Source organism: Panulirus ornatus, chromosome 20 (assembly GCF_036320965.1).
Source record: "Panulirus ornatus isolate Po-2019 chromosome 20, ASM3632096v1, whole genome shotgun sequence".
NCBI lineage: Eukaryota > Metazoa > Arthropoda > Malacostraca > Decapoda > Palinuridae > Panulirus > Panulirus ornatus.
Genome location: NC_092243.1, coordinates 58,147,040 through 58,162,613, shown reverse-complemented (window position 1 = coordinate 58,162,613; position 15,574 = coordinate 58,147,040).

Genomic DNA, 15,574 nt, shown 5'->3' with positions numbered 1-15,574 from the left:
AATGGACCCTGATATGACGGATTTTGTATTTAATGGACTGGGCAAATAATGTTCATAATAATTTTTTTTTTTTGCCGCTGTCTCCCGCGTTTGCGAGGTAGCGCAAGGAAACAGACGAAAGAAATGGCCCAACCCACCCCCATACACATGTATATACATACATCCACACACGCAAATATACATACCTACACAGCTTTCCATGGTTTACCCCAGACGCTTCACATGCCCTGATTCAATCCACTGACAGCACGTCAACCCCAGTATACCACATCGATCCAATTCACTCTATTCCTTGCCCTCCTTTCACCCTCCTGCATGTTCAGGCCCCGATCACACAAAATCTTTTTCACTCCATCTTTCCACCTCCAATTTGGTCTCCCACTTCTCCTCGTTCCTTCCACCTCCGACACATATATCCTCTTGGTCAATCTTTCCTCACTCATTCTCTCCATGTGCCCAAACCATTTCAAAACACCCTCTTCTGCTCTCTCAACCACGCTCTTTTTATTTCCACACATCTCTCTTACCCTTACGTTACTTACTCGATCAAACCACCTCACACCACACATTATCCTCAAACATCTCATTTCCAGCACATCCACCCTCCTGCGCACAACTCTATCCATAGCCCACACCTCGCAACCATACAACATTGTTGGAACCACTATTCCTTCAAACATACCCATTTTTGCTTTCCGAGATAATGTTCTCGACTTCCACACATTCTTCAAGGCTCCCAGGATTTTCGACCCCTCCCCCACCCTATGATCCACTTCCGCTTCCATGGTTCCATCCGCTGCCAGATCCACTCCCAGATATCTAAAACACTTTACTTCCTCCAGTTTTTCTCCATTTAAACTTACCTCCCAACTGACTTGACCCTCAACCCTACTGTACCTAATAACCTTGCTCTTATTCACATTTACTCTTAACTTTCTTCTTTCACACACTTTACCAAACTCAGTCACCAGCTTCTGCAGTTTCTCACATGAATCAGCCACCAGCGATGTATCATCAGCGAACAACAACTGACTCACTTCCCAAGCTCTCTCATCCCCAACAGACTTCATACTTGCCTCTCTTTCCAAAACTCTTGCATTTACCTCCCTAACAACCCCATCCATAAACAAATTAAACAACCATGGAAACCATGGGAACTTCAGTGAAGGGCGCAAATGGGGAGGTGATAACAAGTAGTGGTGATGTGAGAAGGAGATGGAGTGAGTATTTTGAAGGTTTGTTGAATGTGTTTGATGATAGAGTGGCAGATATAGGGTGTTTTGGTCGAGGTGGTGTGCAAAGTGAGAGGGTTAGGGAAAATGATTTGGTAAACAGAGAAGAGGTAGTAAAAGCTTTGTGGAAGATGAAAGCCGGCAAGGCAGCAGGTTTGGATGGTATTGCAGTGGAATTTATTAAAAAAGGGGGTGACTGTATTGTTGACTGGTTGGTAAGGTTATTTAATGTATGTATGACTCATGGTGAGGTGCCTGAGGATTGGCGGAATGTGTGCATAGTGCCATTGTACAAAGGCAAAGGGGATAAGAGTGAGTGCTCAAATTACAGAGGTATAAGTTTGTTGAGTATTCCTGGTAAATTATATGGGAGGGTATTGATTGAGAGGGTGAAGGCATGTACAGAGCATCAGATTGGGGAAGAGCAGTGTGGTTTCAGAAGTGGTAGAGGATGTGTGGATCAGGTGTTTGCTTTGAAGAATGTTTGTGAGAAATACTTAGAAATGCAAATGGATTTGTATGTAGCATTTATGGATCTGGAGAAGGCATATGATAAGAGTTGATAGAGATGCTCTGTGGAAGGTATTAAGAATATATGGTGTGGGAGGCAAGTTGTTAGAAGCAGTGAAAAGTTTTTATCGAGGATGTAAGGCATGTGTACGTGTAGGAAGAGAGGAAAGTGATTGGTTCTCAGTGAATGTAGGTTTGCGGCAGGGGTGTGTGATGTCTCCATGGTTGTTTAATAAAAAATAATTTTAGAAAAAAATAAAAAAAATATCAAACACCGCATCATGTGCATTTCATATTGCACTTGTTTTTGGTAGCATGGGGTATACTTGCTTGGTTTCAGTCTCAGTGTGCCTCATCCTATTGTGCAGTAAGGTTGTATACAGGGACTTTATTCATTAAATAATTTTGCATTCCTTACAATTCAAAATGGCACCAAGTGATAGAGGAGTTAAAAGAAAGCTTGTGAACTGTATATTGGATCACTGTATATTGTATATTGTTTAAAAAAATGGCCCATAAGTTGCATTCAATTTAACAGACACCCCCTCCCCCTATTAGTCCATTAAATCAAGCTTGTGAACTGTATATTGGATTACTGTATATTGTTTTTTTTTTATTTTTTTATTTGCTTTGTCGCTGTCTCCCGCATTAGCGAGTTAGCACAAGGAAACAGACAAAAGAATGGCCCAACCCTCCCACATACACATGTATATACATACACGTCCTCACGCGCAAATGTACATACCTATACATCTCAACGTATACATATATATATATATATATATATATATATATATATATATATACACATACAGACATATACATATATATACATGTACATAATTCATACTATCTGCCTTTATTCATTCCCATCGCCACCTCGCCACACATGTAATAACAACCCCCTCCCCCCTCATGTGTGCGAGGTAGCGCTAGGAAAAGACAACAAAGGCCTCATTCGTTCACAGTCAGTCTCTAGCTGTCATGTAATAATGCACCGAAACCACAGCTCCCTTCCCACATAAGTTGGCCCATAAGTTGCATTCAATTTAACAGACACCCCCTCCACCTATTAGTCCATTAAATCAAGGGTTTATTGTTCATAACATGTGGTGTACCACAGGGATCAATTCTGGGACCAGTTCTTCTCATATACATTACTGATATTGAAAATTCAAAGAAAATACCACATTGGGAAGTAAATCTACAACAGAAATTGAACATCTGTTGCCTCATGCTAACACTGATGGACTTGGCTCAAAGGTAGTTAATGAATTTTAATAGTGACAAGTGCAAAGTTTTACATACTGGTAGTAAAAATGAAAATGCAAGCTACAATATGAATTCTGTTGAGCTGCAAAACACAAATGAGGAAGGGTGTAATAATCTCTGGTGACCTAAAACCAAGTAAGCAATGCTGAAAAGTAGTAAAAGGGGTGAACAAAATCCTTGGATTCACTGAATTCATTTGAGGGAAATTATCCTTACTCTTTTCAAATCACTCATGAGTCCTCATCTTTAATAGTATGCTCAATTTTGGTCACCCTAATTGTGGAAAGACAGACCAAATGGAGAGAGTACAGAAGCAAAGTACCAAGATAATTCCCAGCCTTAGGAACAAATACGAGAGCCAACTCAAATTGAATTTATCTTTGAAAAGAGTAGCTTAAAAAGTGATCTAATACACGTATTCAAAATCATTAAAGGCTTCCATAATCTCTGGTGACCTAAAACCAAGTAAGCAATGCTGAAAAGTAGTAAAAGGGGTGAACAAAATCCTTGGATTCACTGAATTCATTTGAGGGAAATTATCCTTACTCTTTTCAAATCACTCATGAGTCCTCATCTTTAATAGTATGCTCAATTTTGGTCACCCTAATTGTGGAAAGACAGACCAAATGGAGAGAGTACAGAAGCAAAGTACCAAGATAATTCCCAGCCTTTGGAACAAATACGAGAGCCAACTCAAATTGAATTTATCTTTGAAAAGAGTAGCTTAAAAAGTGATCTAATACACGTATTCAAATCATTAAAGGCTTCCATAATCTCAATCTGAGCTATTAAGGGTAGATTAAGGAAAGAATGTCAGCAGTCTACCCACACATGGACTGATGACATTCTGTCCACAAATTTGCATACAATCTCTCATCAAACATAACACTTTGTAATACTTAACTCACACAACTCATTCACAAATTTGTAACTAGATTTTTTCCTACAGTGAGTGCTACACACTAACCCTGCCTTTTGGCAAAATGATAGAAGCAATAGTTAATTGGAACATCAGACAGGAGCTTTAGGTAGAAGTAGCAAGTAGGAATATTAGGTGGAAGCTTTAGGTAAAAGCAATAGGATGGAACATTAGGTTGTAGTAAATGGTAGGAACATTAGGTAGGAGCCTCTGAAAACAATGCACCAGACTGGCCTGTTAGGGGTGAGGCACTTAAGGCTAAAAAGTGGCACTAGAGTTCACCAATATAGTGACTCTTGCAGTGGCCATCCCCTTGAGGAGTTCCTGAAGGAAAGAGGTGTCAATAGATATAGATAGATAGAACTGATTTCTTTTGTAGTAATGAATATAAATTTGTGGGAAAATGTTTTACCTTTCATCAAGCAAAGTAACTTTTCTTCAACAGAACTGTTTACATACAGAGTGATTTCCCAATCAGAGTAGCTGGAAGCAGTACTATATGCTTAAGCATAGACTGATGCATGTTTTTCTTCAAATCTGCAACTTACATTATTTGCACCACCTTAACTATGAAAAATTTAAAGGTCTTCCTCTATGAAAAATTTAAAGGTCTTCCTCTTTGAAAAATCTATGTCTTTCTGCTCCTACCACACAAATCCATGTGTTTCTGTTCTCTTCCATTGTCACAAACATTTGTATTTGTATGAACTATTATGTGGGGATGGGTCTATAGGGATGGCACATACACATTCATTAACATAATAACTATATTATTGTGTTCTAAAGTTATCAGTGACAGTATATCATGATTAGTAAATGTGAAGTTGAATCATTCTGTATTGATAACAGTAAATGCACATTATTTACTAAAAGATATTATAGAAAGCTTTATCATTCTTCTCTGAAAATGTCAGTAGCTCTGAAAAAACAAACCAATAAAGTTACATTTTTTGACAGACATAAGAAATTGTGAATAAAGATGTAATAAATGAAGTTATATCATTCTTTAGGCAAGGCAATCTGTAATTGGGAATAACGAATCAATACAATTCTGTAGTGAATCATGAATAAATCAGAAAGCTTTGTAAATCTATATTTAAGATATCAGTAACCATAAATAATGAATTAATCTTGTAATATCATTATGTAATGGGATTTATAGATCAATATCGATGGAAAACAATTCAAAAAGACATACGAGTGGATGAAATGCCTCAAAGTATACAAACACGTTCAGGATGAGGTGTGGTTGCCCATGAAATAGAGCAGCATTCAGTCCAACTCTACGTTGTTTCTCTCACTTTACACCAAGATTTTAATCCTTGCATAAGGGTATAATTGTGTGTGTGTGTGGGGGGGGGGAATACTCAGCAACGTGAATGGAAATAATGAGCATCTTGTGGAGCTGTGTACTGAAAAGGACTTGTGACTGGGAATAGCTCACTGAAAATGGGATACATACATAAGTATACTTGGAATAAAAAAAATGGTATAGGCATTCAAAGAAGGACTCTTGGATATGAATGTGCTTAGAGGACCACTGGTGGGTTGTCTAATCATTCTCTTCTGGAGGCAAGGGAGAAGATTTCTACAAGTTTTTGAAAAAGAGGAAATGATATGGGCGGGAAAAGGGTAGTGAAAGTAAGTAAGCATGGAAAAGAGACTTGTGTGAACAAATAACAGGAGAGATTAAGTGTAGAATAGTAAAGGGTGAGAGTAAACTAAGCTAGGGGAGAGGATGAGAAGTGAGAGGTAATTAGGGAAGCAGAGCTGGCATGTGCGAAAGAAGTATGTGCTATGTGGAAGATGGGTTGTGAGCAGGAGAGAAATGGTAGTGAGTGGTGGAATGATGAAGTAAAGTCTATCTATCTATCTATATCTCTGATGCCTGTTCCATTTGGAACTCCCTCAAAGGGGTGGCCATGGCAACAGAGTCTCCATAACTATAGAACTCCATTGCCACTTCTACCTAATGCCCCAGCCAAAATGTTCCCACCTACTACTTCTATATTCTGCTCCTACCATTTTGCCAAAAGGCAGGGCTAGCACACAGTGCTCTTTACAGGAAAATCTAGTTACGAAGAATGAGCTGTGTGAGTTAAGTGTTGTCAAGTGTTACATATGACAAGGAAAGATCGTATGTTTGTGGACAGAATGCCGGTAGGAGAGAATTAAAGAATTCAGGTTTATAAGCCAAGCACTGGAGCTTCTAAGGCTATTCAGCACTCTTAATACAGATTAAAATATTCTATTTTAAAAATTCATTAAAAAAAAAGAAAAAAAAAAGAATGACAGTAGTTCACATGTTTGTGAGGCAGAAAGAAAAGACAACTACCTGGGTCAGAGGAGTGCAACTTGACAACCACTAAAGTGCTGGCTTACTAACCAATGTCACTAACCCTCCTGACACCAAGGTTAGGCAGGTAGTACTGGTAATGTATCTCCCTGGTCGTTGGCTGCCTATCAACTACAACCCACCTGCTCTGTTAGTTCTGTTACTATCTTTCTTGCCATCCTCTGAACATTCTCTAAAAGCTCTTTGTGCTTCTTTAAATGTGGTGACCAAACCTGATAAGCATATTCTAGTTTTGGCCTTATATAGAGCAAGAATAGTTTGTTAAATATTTCCTTATCCATATATTTGGCTATTCAGAAGAGAGAATATTGGGGTGAAGAGGGTGGTGAGAGTAAGTGAGCTTGGGAAGGAGACTTGTGTGAGGAAGTACCAGGAGAGACTGAGTACAGAATGGAAAAAGATGAGAACAAAGGAGGTAAGGGGAGTGGGGGAGGAATGGGATGTATTTAGGGAAGCAGTGATGGCTTGCGCAAAAGATGCTTGTGGCATGAGAAGCGTGGGAGGTGGGTTGATTAGAAAGGGTAGTGAGTGGTGGGATGAAGAAGTAAGATTATTAGTGAAAGAGAAGAGAGAGGCATTTGGACAATTTTTGCAGAGAAAAAATGCAAATGAGAGGGAGATGTATAAAAGAAAGAGGCAGGAGGTCAAGAGAAAGGTGCAAGAGGTGAAAAAGAGGGCAAATGAGAGTTGGGGTGAGAGAGTATCATTAAATTTTAGGGAGAATAAAAAGATGTTCTGGAGGGAGGTAAATAAAGTGCGTAAGACAAGGAAGCAAATGGGAACTTCAGTGAAAGGGGCTAATGGGGAGGTGATAACAAGTAGTGGTGATGTGAGAAGGAGATGGAGTGAGTATTTTGAAGGTTTGTTGAATGTGTTTGATGATAGAGTGGCAGATATAGGGTGTTTTAGTCGAGGTGGTGTGCAAAGTGAGAGGGTGAGGGAAAATGATTTGGTAAACAGAGAGGAGGAAGTAAAAGCTTTGCGGAAGATGAAAGCCGGCAAGGCAGCAGGTTTGGATGGTATTGCAGTGGAATTTATTAAAAAAGGGGGTGACTGTATTGTTGACTGGTTGATAAGGTTATTTAATGTATGTATGATTCATGGTGAGGTGTCTGAGGATTGGCGGAATGTGTGCATAGTGCCATTGTACAAAGGCAAAGGGGATAAGAGTGAGTGCTCTAATTACAGAGGTATAAGTTTGTTGAGTATTCCTGGTGAATTATGTGGGAGGGTATTGATTGAGAGGGTGAAGGCATGTACAGAGCATCAGATTGGGGAAGAGCAGTGTGGTTTCAGAAGTGGTAGAGGATGTGTGGATCAGGTGTTTGCTTTGAAGAATGTATCTGAGAAATACTTAAAAAAGCAAATGGATTTGTATGTAGCATTTATGGATCTGGAGAAGGCATATGATAGAGTTAATAGAGATTCTCTGTGGAAGGTACTAAGAATATATGGTGTGGGAGGCAAGTTGTTAGAAGCAGTGAAAAGTTTTTATTGAGGATGTAAGGCATGTGTACGTGTAGGAAGAGAGGAAAGTGATTGGTTCTCAGTGAATGTAGGTTTGCGGCAGGGGTGTGTGATGTCTCCATGGTTGTTTAATTTGTTTATGGATGGTGTTGTTAGGGAGGTGAATGCAAGAGTTTTGGAAAGAGGGGCAAGTATGCAGTCTGTTGGGGATGAGAGAGCTTGGGAAGTGAGTCAGTTGTTGTTCGCTGATGATACAGCGCTGGTGGCTGATTCATGTGAGAAACTGCAGAAGCTGGTGACTGACTTTGGTAAAGTGTGTGAAAGAAGAAAGTTAAGAGTGAATGTGAATAAGAGCAAGGTTATTAAGTACAGTAGGGTTGAGGGTCAAGTCAATTGGGAGGTAAGTTTGAATGGAGAAAAACTGGAGGAAGTAAAGTGTTTTAGATATCTGGGAGTGGATCTGGCAGCGGATGGAACCATGGAAGCGGAAGTGAATCATAGGGTGGGGGAGGGGGCGAAAATCCTGGGAGCCTTGAAGAATGTGTGGAAGTCGAGAACATTATCTCGGAAAGCAAAAATGGGTACGTTTGAAGGAATAGTGGTTCCAACAATGTTGTATGGTTGCGAGGCGTGGGCTATGGATAGAGTTGTGCGGAGGAGGGTGGATGTGCTGGAAATGAGATGTTTGAGGACAATATGTGGTGTGAGGTGGTTTGATCGAGTAAGTAGTGTAAGGGTAAGAGAGATGTGTGGAAGTAAAAAGAGCGTGGTTGAGAGAGCAGAAGAGGGTGTTTTGAAATGGTTTGGGCACATGGAGAGAATGAGTGAGGAAAGATTGACCAAGAGGATATATGTGTCGGAGGTGGAGGGAACGAGAAGTGGGAGACCAAATTGGAGGTGGAAAGATGGAGTGAAAAAGATTTTGAGTGATCGGGGCCTGAACATGCAGGAGGGTGAAAGGCGGGCAAGGGATAGAGTGAATTGGATCGATGTGGTATACTGAGGTCAACGTGCTGTCAATGGATTGAATCAGGGCATGTGAAGTGTCGGGGGTACACCATGGAAAGTTCTGTGGGGCCTGGATGTGGAAAGGGAGCTGTGGTTTCGGGCATTATTACATGACAGCTAGAGACTGTGTGTGAATGAATGGGACCTTTGTTGTCTTTTCCTAGCGCTACCTCGCACACATGAGGGGGGAGGGGGATGTTATTCCATGTGTGGCGAGGTGGCAATGGGAGTAAATAAAGGCAGACAGTATGAATTATTAACATGTGTATATATGTATATGTCTGCGTGTGTATATATATGTGTACAATGAGATGGATAGGTATGTATATTTGCGTGTGTGGACGTGTATGTATATACATGTGTATGGGGGTGGGTTGGGCCATTTCTTTCGTCAGTTTCCTTGCACTACCTCGCAAACACGGGAGACAGTGACAAAGCAAAATAAATAAATAAATATTTCCTTATCCATATATTTGGCGATCCAGATATTTGCCAAAAGACTGTTTGTCTCTCAAACTATTTTCCTGCTATGGGACTCCTCTAGTGACAGATTAAGGATGATGTTGAATCTCAAGTCCTCACAAACAGAATCTCTTTATGTCCTGTCTCATCTCTACTCTTTTAATGTCCTCTTTTATCACATAGTCAAACTTGAGCACTGTATGATCACTTTTTCCAACTGGTGTATCATATGTAATGTTCTCTGCCATGTGTGAAGATAAAATCTAGCAATGATAGTGTATCAGTCCCTCTTGTCCTAATGTACTATCTGATATGTTGATACAGGAATTTTTCCTGTATACACTCTGTAAACTTATATCTCCATGATTCCCTATCAACAAGAGAATCCAAATTTTCCCATTCTATCTCTTTATAACTGAAATACCCCATTATCAGGACTTTATCATCTCTAAGGAGGGTGTTTCACTGCTTAAGGTACTCTCCTGATTGCTCCTTCACCATTATCATCATATATTTGTTCTGAAGTGTTGCAAATCTTTCAAGATTATATAATATTAACACCACTATGCACTTTTTCCTTACAGCTACTCTGCCCATTATATAATCCTATGCCTTCTCATTCCCTTATTGCTACCATGTACCCCTTGGGGCTGAACAAAAAAAGTGAGATCCTATCTCTTTGGTAAGACTGGCTTCCATGACTCTTAATAATGTTTGTTAAATTACATATTTGTACTGTATATGGGTCTAGGGAGTTTTACACTGTGGGGCCCCCATCTCTTGAACATTCTCTACTATCAGTAAAGCTGCTTGTAAAACAGAAAATAGAGGTGTAAAGGCAGTACTTACAGGGAAGGAGTGTGAGTGACTGGAAGATGTACAAGAGAAAGCAGCAGGAGGTCAAGAGGAGTGTGCAGGAGCTGAAAAAAGAGGGTAAATGATGTTGGAGTGAGCATATATCAGCAATCAAGGAAAATGAGATGCGCTGGAAGGAGGTTCATAGTGTGAGAAAAACAGGAGAACAAATGGGAACATTGGTGAAGGAGGCAAATGAGAGTACTTTGAAGGATTGTTGAATGTGTTTGACCAGGTGGCAGATGTTTGGTGTTTGGATCAAGGAGGTAAGTGGTTTGATGAGATAAGAGGTGGTGAAAGCCTTGAATTCACTGAAGTGAGAAAAAGTGGCTGGAGTGGATTGCATTGCAGATGAATTTCTTAAGAAAGGGGACGATTTGTTTTTGATTTTTTAGCTACGATCATGTATGGATCATGGTGAAGTGTCGAAAGATTGGCAGAAGGCATGTACAGTAAAACATATAAAGGCAAGGAGAACAAAGGTAACTGTTCGAATAACAGAGGTACCAGTTTGTTGAGTATACTTGGTAAGCTGTATGGACAAGAGGCGACTGAGAGAGTGGTGGCAGACACAAAGCATCAGACTGATGAGGAACAGTGTTGTTTCAGAGGGAGTCGACAATGTGTGGATCAGGTGTTTCTTTAAAGACTGTATGTGTACAATATTTACAGAAAAAGGATTTGTACAGTGTCTGCAAAAAACTGTCTGCCTATCCCTCCACTTTCAAAGGCAGTGTCATGCTTACATTTTAGGACTTTGTCATCTCATTTGTCCTTGATTACCATCTGTAGACACTTGGGTATGAAATCAGCAGGGTTCTGAGGTATTCTAAGTCCATGTTTTGGGTCCATAGGGTCTTGATCTCCAGAATGAGGTGAGGCACTGATGAGACGTTAGAGGAAGCCAACTGATTGTGCATTTTGAGAACCCTGTGCACCTAGAAATCTCATGTGTCCACGTTTTCTTGCTCCCTGGCAAGAATCCAGGCTCTCTCTTCCTTAGAAAGGGAAAACCAACCATCTCGAAGTAGACATGGAAGAAATACAGCACTTATAAGTCAAATTCCCAAAATGAAGTGGCAGCCAGGAAGAGTAAAGAAAGAACACCCTTCCCTCAAGATAGCCTAAGGCACACTGGTAGATTGCTGGTTGCTCATACCACCAGAGACACTTGTTTCAACAATCAGATGCAAGCTGATTTCACCCTGAAGAAATCATGTACACGTACCCTCAATAAACCTCAGCTGTGCATTGCCTTTGGAAATATATAGAGGCAGAAACTGTTTTTTGCTGACACCATGTGTGGCATCTATGCATTTAAAGAGAGAATATAATAGGGATGATAGAGATGCTTTGTAAAATGTGTTACAAATAAATGGCATGGGAAGAAAGCTACCAGAAGGAGTGAAGAGTTTTAATCACAAGAATAAGGCCCATGTGTGTGTGTGTGGGTACAAAGGTTTGCAGTCGAGGTGTGTGATGTTGCCAAAGCTATTAAATTTGTTTATGGCTGGAGTGGTGAGGGAGGGAAATGCAAAGGTCTCAGAGAGAGGGTCAGACATGTTGCCTGCAGGAGGTGGAGGGGCCTCGAAAGTGAGCAAGTTGTTTTTTGATAACAGCATTTGAGACATTCCAGTGAGAGACTAGAAGTTGGTGTCTGAGTTTGTTTGAGTGTGTGAAAGTAAATCTGAAAGAAAACAAGGTTATTAGGCTTAAGCAGTGCAAAGACACAGGTTAGATGGGGGTTGAATAGAGAAAATCTGGAGGAAGTGGGGTATTTAAGATATGGCAGTAAATGGAACCATGGAAGTGAAAGTGAATCACAGGGTGAGTGGGGAAGAAGGTTCTGGGACCACTGAGAAATGTGTAGAAAGAGAGGTCACTATCTGGGAGGGCAAAAATGTGTATGATTTAAGGTACAGCAGTCCCACCAATGTATGGATGTAAGGCATGGGGTTATAGATGAGATTGCACAGAAGAGGATGGATGTATTGAAAAAGAAATGTTTGAGGGAAATATATGGAGTAAGTAGGGTTGACTGAGTAATTAATAACAGGGTAAGAGAGAGGTGTGGTAATATGAAGAGTATTGATGAGAGAGCTGAAGAGGATAAGCTAAGATGGTTTGGTCATAATGAAAGAATGTGTGAGGTGAGGGTGACAAACAGGGTATAACTGTAAAAAGAGAAGGGGAGAAGGAGATGGAAGAATGGAGTTAAAAATATATTGAGTGCCTGGAGCCTGAACATGCAGGAAGGTGAAAGGTGTGCATGGGACAGAGTTAACTGGAATAATGTGGTATACAGGGGGGTGGGGTATTGTCAATGAACAGAACCAGGACATATGAGGCAGCCACATAAAACCATAGAAAGGTCTTTAAGGGATCGTTGTGGATAGGGGGCTGTGGCTTTTATGCATTACACACGACGTCTACAGAATGGAAGTACGGAAAGTGGCCTTTTCTTAGTCTGCTCCTGGAGCTATCTCGCGAACACTGGAGAAAGCAATCAAGTAAGAAAGAAACATGAGTATGTATAAATTAGCATATAGCCATGATAATCTATCTTCATAAATGGATTTGTGATAAGAAAATGATTAACACAGACACAACTAAATTATTAGTAAAGCTCTATGTGTCCATTTGATGTGTTTCAGGTGCTTACTTAAAGAGACTACAATTTTACCATGTAAAAAAAGTTGTATTTATCATTTAAGTGCTCTATGGCATTCACAGGTAAGAAACTATTGATAACCAGCCTGCATTACCATGTAAATGCCATGAATTGAAAACTGGAAAAAAGTTGTAGGGCTGGCTTTGAAAGTAATTCTATTTCCATGGCAACTACACCTATTTCTTATTCGCAAATCTATTGCCAATGCACTTCTACAACGATCTGCATTTTGTTGTTCATTAAATATCACCGCACTTACTACATACAAGAAATCTACACGCTTCATTATACACAAGATTCTGTGAACATAAAACTGACTATAAAAGCAACAGTATTTGCTAATGAATAGTCAATAAGTAAATCATAAATGAGATTATAAAGTAAGCAACAGTAATCTAACTGCTTTCACCAGCATTCACCATAATCATACAGCTGCTATTAAAATGATATCACCTTTCTCTTGTTAATTATATTTTCTGTAATATACATCACATATATCTTGTGGATAAGGAACAAACTACTTTAAATAACTACAATGGAACTGTAGGCAATACTAAACTAAGTGCAGAAGCACAGAAAACACAACCAATGGCACAATTATATTATTTGAATAATATGACGCATAACCCATTCATTGTGGTCATTCTTAAGGATCAACTTCTATGCCTCTTATTCCCTGCTACAATAATATCTGGCCATGCTCCTACTCTGTCCCTTGCATCCTGCTCTTACCACTAGAATAGCTCTGAATGGGTGGAACACTGCTGGTTTTGTTTTAAGAGGGATTCTTGTACAGAAAAATTATTCATAAAATTGCAACACTCAATTGTATTATCAACATAATTACTAGAATATTATAACAATTATCATTACCATCTTTATCTCAAAATATGAAGAGCCTAACAGCAAACACATAAAGTGAAAGTGGCTTTGACAAATTGGTTGCAATGTACAATGCATCAAGTTTGTATGGACTATGGAGTACATAACCTGTGACAAAATTTTCTCATAGCAAGAACAAGAGATAATTTTCTTTTAGTTCTGTTTCCAAATGAAATAATAATGTATAATTCTGATTTACAAGTAAAAACATCACTGCATGAAACTCCTTGGTGTACCCTGAATGCGGTGAAAATAGAACTGTCAGGCAAAGAAGACAAATTAGGATCATACATATTATCAATAAATACTCATCTGCATATCATTTCTTATGTGACATAAGCATTAAACTCTGAATAGAAAAACAATATCACATTTAGTCCTCCTATATAGACAAAAATAATCATTATCAAAAAAAGGAAATCAAAAGCCATTGTCTTAAAATCTCCATAAATGGAATATGTACAGATGGTACAATATTTGTGTTCCTGTTTGAACAGTTACTTTGCACTGAACTAAGCTGGATCAACTCTGATGTATTCTCTATTAGTGACAAAACTGATTTAACAATCTACAGATATTATGCAACCACGTTTCATATGTTAAACTATAGGTGATACCGATCCTAGTCTTAGTAAGGGTATGATGAATTTGCACACATTTAATCTTAGCTCCACCTTCCACACCAATATATTTTCTCACTAAAAGCCACTACTAAAGTTTTGGTTTTTGCTTTAAAATAATTCATCACACTCAAATATTGAGTGTGATTCTTTTCATCTGAATGTAGCTCAACACAACCTCCATTTTTTCATAATCACCTAATAACAATTACCTCAAATTTTCATCAGTGTATTTAACTATCTATAATCTAGAGAGATAAGTTTTGACCTGTTCATCAGTCATCTTTTAGAATTATAATTACTGAGATAAGGAGCTACTGGTACATGAGCTCAATAGCAAATTTCACATATAGAAGAAGGTAAAAAAGAATTTGGTCATCCATCCATCCATCTGTAGAGTATGTCCTGAATTTGTTAACACAATTCAGTTATGACCTACATACCTAATATTTATCTACAAATCTATCTACCTCTCTAACGCCCATTCTCTCCTGAAACTCCCATCAAGAAAATGGCCACTCATCCCTGTCCTTACATGCCTCCCTCACATACACCAATCAACACATCCTTCTACCATGTCCATGTTTCAGCTCCATAGGTCTGGGTCGGGAGGATTATGCTGTTCCTTAATCCTTTCCTCTCTTGCATACTTACACTTCCACCCTTCATTATTCTATTTTGGGACCCAGTGACTCTTCTATCCTTACTGCTCTCTCCCTCACCTCCTTCCACATCACCAAAGTTACCCATGATAGTTTCCGAAGTCTCTCTTCTCATCCACTCTTCTCATCTAGTCATTTTCCCCTGATATCTATGATACAGTTTAGTACATTTTCTTCTAACACTCTGTAGGGCTTTGCAAAATCTATCTTTTCACTTGGTTTCCTTTCAAACACTAATATTTTACTTTTGCTAACATTTACCTTCAATTGTCTGAGCTTATACACATCATAAAACACACTTACAACCTTTTGCAACTCCTCTTCACTCTCAGCAAACAACACAGAACCATCAACAAATAGTTTGTCACTAGCCACCATACATCACCACCACACTCCACTTCTGTATTCCCTTTCCCTAGTTAAGCTTTCATCTCTCTTATCACTCCATACATCAAACAGCCCTGCCTCACATCCACATGAATACCAAAGTTTTTGCTGAACTCTCCATCCACTCTTACACATACATTTGTTTCTCTACAGAAGACTTTCACATCATCCAACAGTTGTCCCCTAAGATATATATCTTTACAACATTCCATAAAGCACTCCAGTCAACTCCATCAAACACTTTCTCCAGATCCATTAAAGTTGCATACTT